Consider the following 8,196-nt stretch of genomic DNA (forward strand, 5'->3'; position numbering starts at 1 on the left):
AAGCAACAGTTAGAATCGGACATGGAACAACAGACTGGTTCCAAATTGGAAAAAGAGTACGTCAAGGCTGAATATTGTTACCTTGCTTATTTACCTTATATATGCAGAGTACATCATGTAAAATGCTGGACTGGATAAAGCACAAGCTGCAATCAAGATTTCATGGAGAAATATCAATAACCTCAGATACATAGATGACACCACCCTTATGGCAGAAAATAAAGAACTTCTTTGCCGACTAAGGTCCGTCTAGTCAAGGCTGTGGTTTTCCCAGTGGTCATGTATGGATGTGAGAGTTGGACTGTGAAGAAGGCTGAGCACAAAAGAACTGATATTTTTGAACTGTGGTGTTGGAGAAGACTCTTGAGAGTCCCTTGGACTACAAGGAGATCAAACCAGTTAATCCTAAGGAAATCAATCCTGAATATTCATTGGAAGAACTGATGCTGAAGCTGAAAACCCCAACATTTTGGCCACCTGATGCAAAGGATTAACTCATTGGAAAAGACCCTGATGCTGGGACAGATTAAAGGTAGGAGGGAAAAGGGTCAACAGAGGATGAGATCGTTGGATGGCATCACCAACTTAATGGACGAGTTTGAGCAAGCCCTCCAAGGTGGTGATGGACAGAGAAGCCTGGTGTGCTTCAGACTGTGGGGTTACAAAGAGTTGGACACAACCGGGCAACTTAACTGAACTGAATGGAAATTCACTAGGGGGAATTCCCTGTTGGCTCAGTGACTAGGACATCACACTCCAAAGTGTAGAAGGGGCCCAGGACTAAGCCCGTGTCAGGAAACTAGATCCCAAAAGCCATAACTAAGAGTTCATATGCAGTAACTAAAGATTGCACATGCTGCAACAAAAGACTCCACACACCACAAATAAAAGATCTCACATACACAACTAAAAAAAGAACACACATGCCACAAGGAAGATCAAAGAGCTGGTGTGCGACACCTAAGATCCAGTGCAGCCAACTAAATAAATACAAACATACATTTTCAAAAACAATGTTACTGAGTACAAGCTCACTCTGCTCACTGCACAAGAGGCCAATAAACCCAAGGGACAAGGTGTTGAGAGAAGGCATACGACTTTATTTGGACCAGCTGACAGAGAAGATGGTAGACTAATATCTCAAAGTAACCATCTTGTTGGGGTTTGGAAGCCAAGTTCTTTTGCAGGGCCAAAAAGAGCGGCTATAAGGAACCAAAGTCAAAAGGCAGAATAGAGAGGGAGAGGCAGTGGGGAAGTAAAGTGAAAGGATCTTCCGTCTTGCAAAACGGAAGTCTAGTCTTTGGAAGTTGAAGTGAAGTTGCTGTCATGTCTGACTCTTTGTGACCCCGTGGACTACAGCCTACCAGGCTTCTCCGTCCATGGGATTCTCCAGGCAAGAATACTGCAGTGGGTTACCATTTCCTTCTCCAAGGGATCTTCCCAACCCAGGGATTGAACTCGGGTCTCCCACATTGTAGGCAGACGCTTTAACCTCTGAGCCATCAGGGAAGCCCCAAAAGCCTACAGCACCCGGTATTCCCAGGCGGTCTCCCGCCCAAGTACTAACCAGGCCCGACCCTGCTTAGCTTCTGAGATCGGACGAGATCAGGCGCGTTCAGGGTAGTATGGCCATAGATTTCGGGGTGTGTTAATGTCTTCTATTCACAGGTGGGCAGGGTCAGATTATCTCTCTCTGAGCTGAACAAAGGCACTTTAGTTTACATTCAGGTAACAGGTCAGGGTCTTCTGAGGCAGGCAATTAGGTATGATTATAATAACAAAAGCAATGAAAACAAACAGTTTCCAACATGGAGTCAGAGTTTGTTTCTTCTCTGCAAAAGAAACAGAAGAAAAAAAGGGTAAAGGGGGAAAAAAACTCAATTTTTAAAATGGGCAAAAGACTTGCATAGACATTTCTCCAAATTTGTACAAATGGCCAGTAAGTACAACAAAAAAGGTTGAACATCACTAACCATGAGTGAAATGCTAATCAAAACCACAAAAACAGATTTATTCAAGATTACAGAGTAGAAGGATGTGCACTCATCTCCTGTGAGAGCACCAAAATCACAACTAGCTGTTGAAGAGTCATTGACATGAGGGTGCTGGAACCTACCAGAAAAAGATACCCATGTCCAAGGAAAAAAAGAAGCTTCAACAAGACTGTAGAAGGGCACAATCATGATAAAATCAAATCACACACCCACTGGGCAGGCAGCCCACAGACTGGAGAAAAATAAACCAAAGAGGTTCTCTCACTGTTGTGAAGGTTCACATGTTTCTGTTGTGAAGGTTCAAGTACGCCTTCCCAGCCTGGGGATGCAGCAAAGAAACTAGGAATCCCCAGAGAGTCTGACTTACCTTGAAGGCCAGTGGGATTTGATTGCATGACTTCCACAGGCCTGGGGAAAACAGAGATTCCACTCTTGGAGGTTAGAAACAAAACCTTGTCCACAACAGGACTCAGAGGAAAGGAGCAGTGACCCTGCAGGAGACTGAAAAAGACCTCCCTGACAGTATTAGAGGGTCTCCTGTGGAGGCATGAGTCAACAGTAACTTGCAGCAGGACACTGGCAGCAGCACTCCTAGGAGTTAACCACTGGCATGAGCCAAACAACCAACAGGGAGGGAGCACAGCCCCACCCTCAGCAGATAATCAAATTAAAGTTTTACTGAGTACCAAGGCAAGACCCAGTTTTCTCCACAGCCAGTCCCTCCCATCAGGAAACTTATATAAGCCTCTTAGCTTCATCCACCAGAGGGCAGACAGAAGAAGCAAGAAAAACCACAATCCCACAGGCTTCAGGACAAAACCCACAATCATAGAAAGCTAATCAAAATAAAAAGAATTATGTCCCAGATGGAGGAACAAGGTAAAAATCCCAAAAAATGGCTAAATAAAGTGGAGCTAGGCAGCATTCTAGGAAAAGATTCAGAATACTGATAATGAAAATGATCCAGGATATTACAAAAATAATGGAGAAGGTAAAAGAAATGTTTACCAATAACCTAGAAGAACTACAAAACAAACAGAGATGAACAATACGCTAGAGGAATAAACAGCAGAATAACTGAGACAGAGCAGATAAACGAGTTAAAAGACAAAATGATGAAAATCACTGCCACAAAACAGAATGTTAAAAAAAAAATGAAATGAAATGAAGACAGCCTAAGAGACTTCTAGGACAACATTAAACACAGCAATATTCACATTATAGGGGTCCCAGAAGGAGAAAAGGGAAAGAAAGGACCCAAGAAAATATTTGCAGAGATAATAGCTGAAAACATCTGTAATATGGGAAAGAAATAGTTGACCAAGTCCAGGAAGCACAGAGAGTCTCAGGCAGGATAAAACCATAGAGAAACACACTCAGACACATAGTAGTCAAACTGATTAAAATTAAAGACAAAGATAAAATATTAAAAGCAACAAGGGGAAAACAACAAATAACATACAAGGGAACACCCTTAAGGTTATCAACTGATTTCTCAACAGAAACTGTACAAGTCAGAGGGAATGGCATGATACATTTAAAGTAATGAAAAGGAAGAACCTATAACCAAGAACATTCTAACCAGCAAGACTCTTGTTCAAATTTGAGAGAGAAATCAAAAGTTTTAGAGACAAGCAAAAGTTAAGAGAATTCAGCATCACCAAACTAGTTTTGCAACAAATGCTAAAAGAACATCTTTAGGCAGGAAACACAGAGAAGGAAAAATCTACAAACATAAATCCAAAACAATGAAGAAAATGGTAATAGGATTACTGTTATTACTCCTCCTTTAGTCACTAAGTCGTGTCTGATTATTTTGCAACCCGGTAGCCCACCAGGCTCCTCTCCCCAAGGGACTTCCCAGGCAAGCATACTGGAGTGGATTGCCATTTCCTTCTCCAGAGACTCTTCCTGACCCAGGGATTGAATCCACATCTCCTGCTTGTCAGGCAACTTTTTTAACTAGGGAGCCACATGTGAAGCCCAATAGGATCATATATATCAATAATTACCTTAAATATAAATGGATTAAGTTCACCAACCAAAAGACACAAACTGGCTGGGTGGATTCAAAAGCGAGATTTTACGTATACACATATATATGTATATATAAAATCCTTATATATATATACACATACATACACTGTCTATAAGAGACTCACCTCAGACCTAGGGACACTTACAGATTGAAAGTAAGGGGATGGGAGAAAGTATTCCATACAAATGGAAATTAAAAGAAAGCTTGAGTAGTGATACTTGTATCTGACAAAATAGATTTTAAAACTTAGACTGTTATAAGAGACAAGGACACTACGTAACGATCAAGAGTTCAGTTCAAGAAGAAGATATAATAAATATGTATACAACCAACATAGGAATACTTCAATATGTAAGCAATTCTAATAACCATAAAGGGAGAAATCAAGAGTAACACAATAATAGTGGGAACTTTAACACCCAACTCTCATCAATGGACAGATCATCCAGACAGAAAATTAATATGGAAACAGAGGCCTTAAATTACACTTTAGATCAGTTTGACATAACTGAGGACTCCATCCAAAAGTAGCACACTATACATTCTCCAGGACTGACCACCTGCTGGGCCACAAGATGAGCCTTGGTAAATTTAAGAAAATTGAAATCATATCAAGCATCTTCTCCAATGACAACATTATGACTTTAAAAATAAACCACAAGAAGAAAAACTATAAAAAAACATAAACATGTAGAGGCTGTGCAATATGCTACTAAATAACCAATGGGTCACTGAAAAGAAGGAAGAGGAAATCAAAAAATATCTAGAGAAAAATGAAAGCACAATGATCTGAAAACTCTCAGATGCAGCAAAGCAATTCTGAGTGAAGTTTGTAGCAATACTTAATCTTTTTTCAAGAAACAAGAAAAGTCTCAAGTAAACAGCCTAACCTTACACCTAAATTGTTTTATGTGGTTTTTTGTTTACATCTAATTGTTTTAACAATTAGAGATAGGAAAACAAAACCCAGAGTTAGTAAAAAGGAAAGAAATCATAAGTAGCGGAGCATAAATAAATGAAATAGGGACAAAGAAAAAATTGCAAACATCAATGAAACTAAAAGTTGGATCTTTGAAATTTTAAACAAAATTGATAAATCTTAAGCCAGAATCATCAAGGGAAAAAAAATGAAGACTCAAATCAATAAAATTAGAAATGAAAAAGGAGAAGTTACTGACTTCATGAAAATACCAAGGATCAGTTCAGTCGCTCAGTCATGTCTAACTTTTTGTGACCCCGTGGACTACAGCATGCCAGGCTTCTCTGTCCGTCACCAACTCCCAAAGTTTGCTCTAACTCAAGTCCATCAAGTCGGTGATGCCATCCAACCATCACATCCTCTGTCACTCCCTTCTCCTCCTGCCTTCAATCTTTCCCAGCATCATTGTCTTTTGCAATGAGTCAGTTCTTTGCATCAGGTGGCCAAAGTATTACAGTTTCAGCTCAGCATCAGTCTTTCCAATGACTATTCAGGATTGACTTCCTTCAGGATTGACTGCTTTGATCTCCTTGCAGTCCAAGAGACTCTCAAGAGTCTTCTCCAACATCACAGTTCAAAAGCATCAATCCAAAACCAAGGATCATAAGAGACTACTATTAACAACTGTATGACAAAAAAATTGGACAACCTGGAGGAAATGGACAAATTATTAGAAAGGTACAGTCTCCCTAGACTGAACCAAGAAGGAATAAAACATATGAGCTGACAAATCACAAGCACTGAAATTTTAACTGTGATTAAAAACCTCCCAACAGACAAAAGTCCAGGACCAGATGGCTTCACAGGTGAATTTTAGCAAACATTTAGAGAATAGTCAACACCTATCCTTGTGAAATTGTGCCAAAAAAATGGGAGAGGAAGGAAAACTTCCAAACTAATTTTATAAGGCCACAACCACCCTGATACCATAACTAGACAAACATACCACACACACACACACATACACACACACACACACATACACAAATTACAGTGATGAACAAAGATGCAAAAATCCTCAATAAAATACTAACAAACAGAATCCAACAGTACAATAAAAAGATTATGCACCATGATCAAGTGGGATTCATCCCAGTGAGAAAGTGAAAGTCACTCAGTTGTGTCCAACTCTTCGTGGGCCCCATGGGTTTATACAGTCCATGGAATTCTCCAGGCCAGAATACTGGAGTGGGTAGCCTTTCCCTTCTCCAGGGTATCTTCCCAACCCAGGGATCAAACCCAGGTCTCCTGCATTGCGGGCAGATACTTTACCAACTGAACCACAAGGAAAGCCCAGGGATGCAAGCATTTTTCAACATGTGCAAATCAATCAATGTGTTACACTATATCACCAAATTGAAGAATAAAAACCATATGATCATCTCAATAAATACAGAAAAAGCTTTTGACAAAATTCAGCACCAAGTTATGGTAAAATCTCTCTAAAAAGTGGGCATAGATTGTACATACCTCCACATAATAAAGACCATATATGACAAACCTACAGCTAGCATCATACTCAATAGTGAAAAGCTGAAAGTATTTCCTCTAAGATCAGGAAAAAGACAAGAATGTCAACTCTCACCACTCTAATTCTATTTTTTCTATTGTTTTCTGTTGACCAATCATGATACCATGATATTAAGTGAATAATACTGACATAATCACAATAGTAAAAGATCTTTACCAGTTTTCACAATCAATAGCTGGACAAAATATAAAATATAATTACAATTGCAAGCCATAAAGGAAACATGATTAACCTAACAATATAAAATAATTACATACAATTTGGGGGTTAAGTGGAATGATGTGGTAAGTGGAAGGAAAATTATTATATATATGCACATGTTTTCATCTGCCTAGCCAGTCTTTGCCTAGTGGTTTGTGAATTTAATTCATTTCCAGTTAAGGTAATTATCGATATGTATGATCATATTAACATTTTCTAAATTGTTTGGGTTTATTTTGTGTAGGTCTTTTCCTAGGCTTGCATTTTCTGCCTAGAGGAGGTCCTTTAGAACTTGTTGTAAAGCTTGTTTGGTGGTGCTGAATTCTCTTAACTTTTGCTTGTTTGTAAAACTTTTGATTTCTTTGTCAAATTTGAACAAGAGTCTTGCTGGTTAGAATATTCTTGGCTATAGGTTCTTCTTTTTCATTTCCTTAAGTGTATCATCCCATTCCCTTCTGAGTCATACAGTTTCTGTTGAGAAATCAGTTGATAACCTTATGGATGTTCCCTTGTATGTTATTTGTTGTTTTCCCCTTGTTGCTTTTAATACTTTATCTTTGTCTTTAATTTTCATTCATTTGATTACTCTGTGTCTTGGTGTGTTCCTCCTTGGGTTTATCCTGCCTGAGACACTCTATGCTTCCTAGACTTGGTTGACTATTTCCTTTCCCATATTAGGGAAGTTTTCAGGTATTATTTCTTCAATGTTTTCTCAGGTCATTTCTCTCTCTTCTTCTGGAACCCCTATAATGCGAATGTTAGTGCATTTAATGTTCCAGAGGTCTCTTAGGCTGTCTTTTTTTTCCATTCATTTTTCTACATCCTGTTCTGCATCAGTAACTTCCACCATTCTGCCCTCCAGGTCACTTATCCATTCTTCTGCATCATTTATTCTGCTAACTGATTCCTTCTAGTGTATTGTTCATCTCTGTTTGTTCTTTAGTTTTCTAGGTCATTGGTAATTATTTCTTGCCTCCATTCTTTTCCCCAAATCTTGGATCATCTTCACTATCATTATTCTGATTTTTATTTCTGGAAGGTTGCCTGTCTCCATTTGGTTGTTTTTCTGGAGTTTTATCTTGCCCTTTCATCTGGGACAAAACCCTATGTTTTCTTCACCCTGGTTAACCTTCTGTGGTGTGATTTTGATTCTAGCCACTGTGGAATTGTGGTTCTTCTTTCTTCTGCTGCTGCCCTCTGATGGATGAGGCTAAGAGGCTTGTATAAGCTTCCTGATGGGAGGCACTGGTGGGGGGGAAAACAGGGCATTGGTGGGCAGAGCCAAGCTCAATAAAACTTAAATCTAAAAATCTGATGATGGGTGGTGGTGCTCTCCCTTCCTGTTAGTTGTTTGGCCTATGGGGATGCAGCCCTGGGGTCTATGGGGACCCTATAATAGGGTTAACAGTGACCTCCAAGAGGACTTATGCCATGGAGTTCTTTCCAGGACCGC

At 39.5% G+C, this 8,196-nt stretch overlaps 1 non-coding gene across 1 annotated transcript; it reads right to left on the reverse strand.

The window, feature by feature from the left end:
- Window positions 1–1,518: 1,518 nt before the first annotated feature.
- On the reverse strand, window positions 1,519–1,637 carry LOC138086682 (5S ribosomal RNA). The gene has a single exon (XR_011145396.1). It is a non-coding gene; the product is annotated as a 5S ribosomal RNA (ribosomal RNA).
- Between the last annotated feature and the right edge of the window lie 6,559 nt (window positions 1,638–8,196).

The sequence above is a fragment of the Capricornis sumatraensis genome, chromosome 9 (assembly GCF_032405125.1).
Source record: "Capricornis sumatraensis isolate serow.1 chromosome 9, serow.2, whole genome shotgun sequence".
Taxonomy (NCBI): domain Eukaryota; kingdom Metazoa; phylum Chordata; class Mammalia; order Artiodactyla; family Bovidae; genus Capricornis; species Capricornis sumatraensis.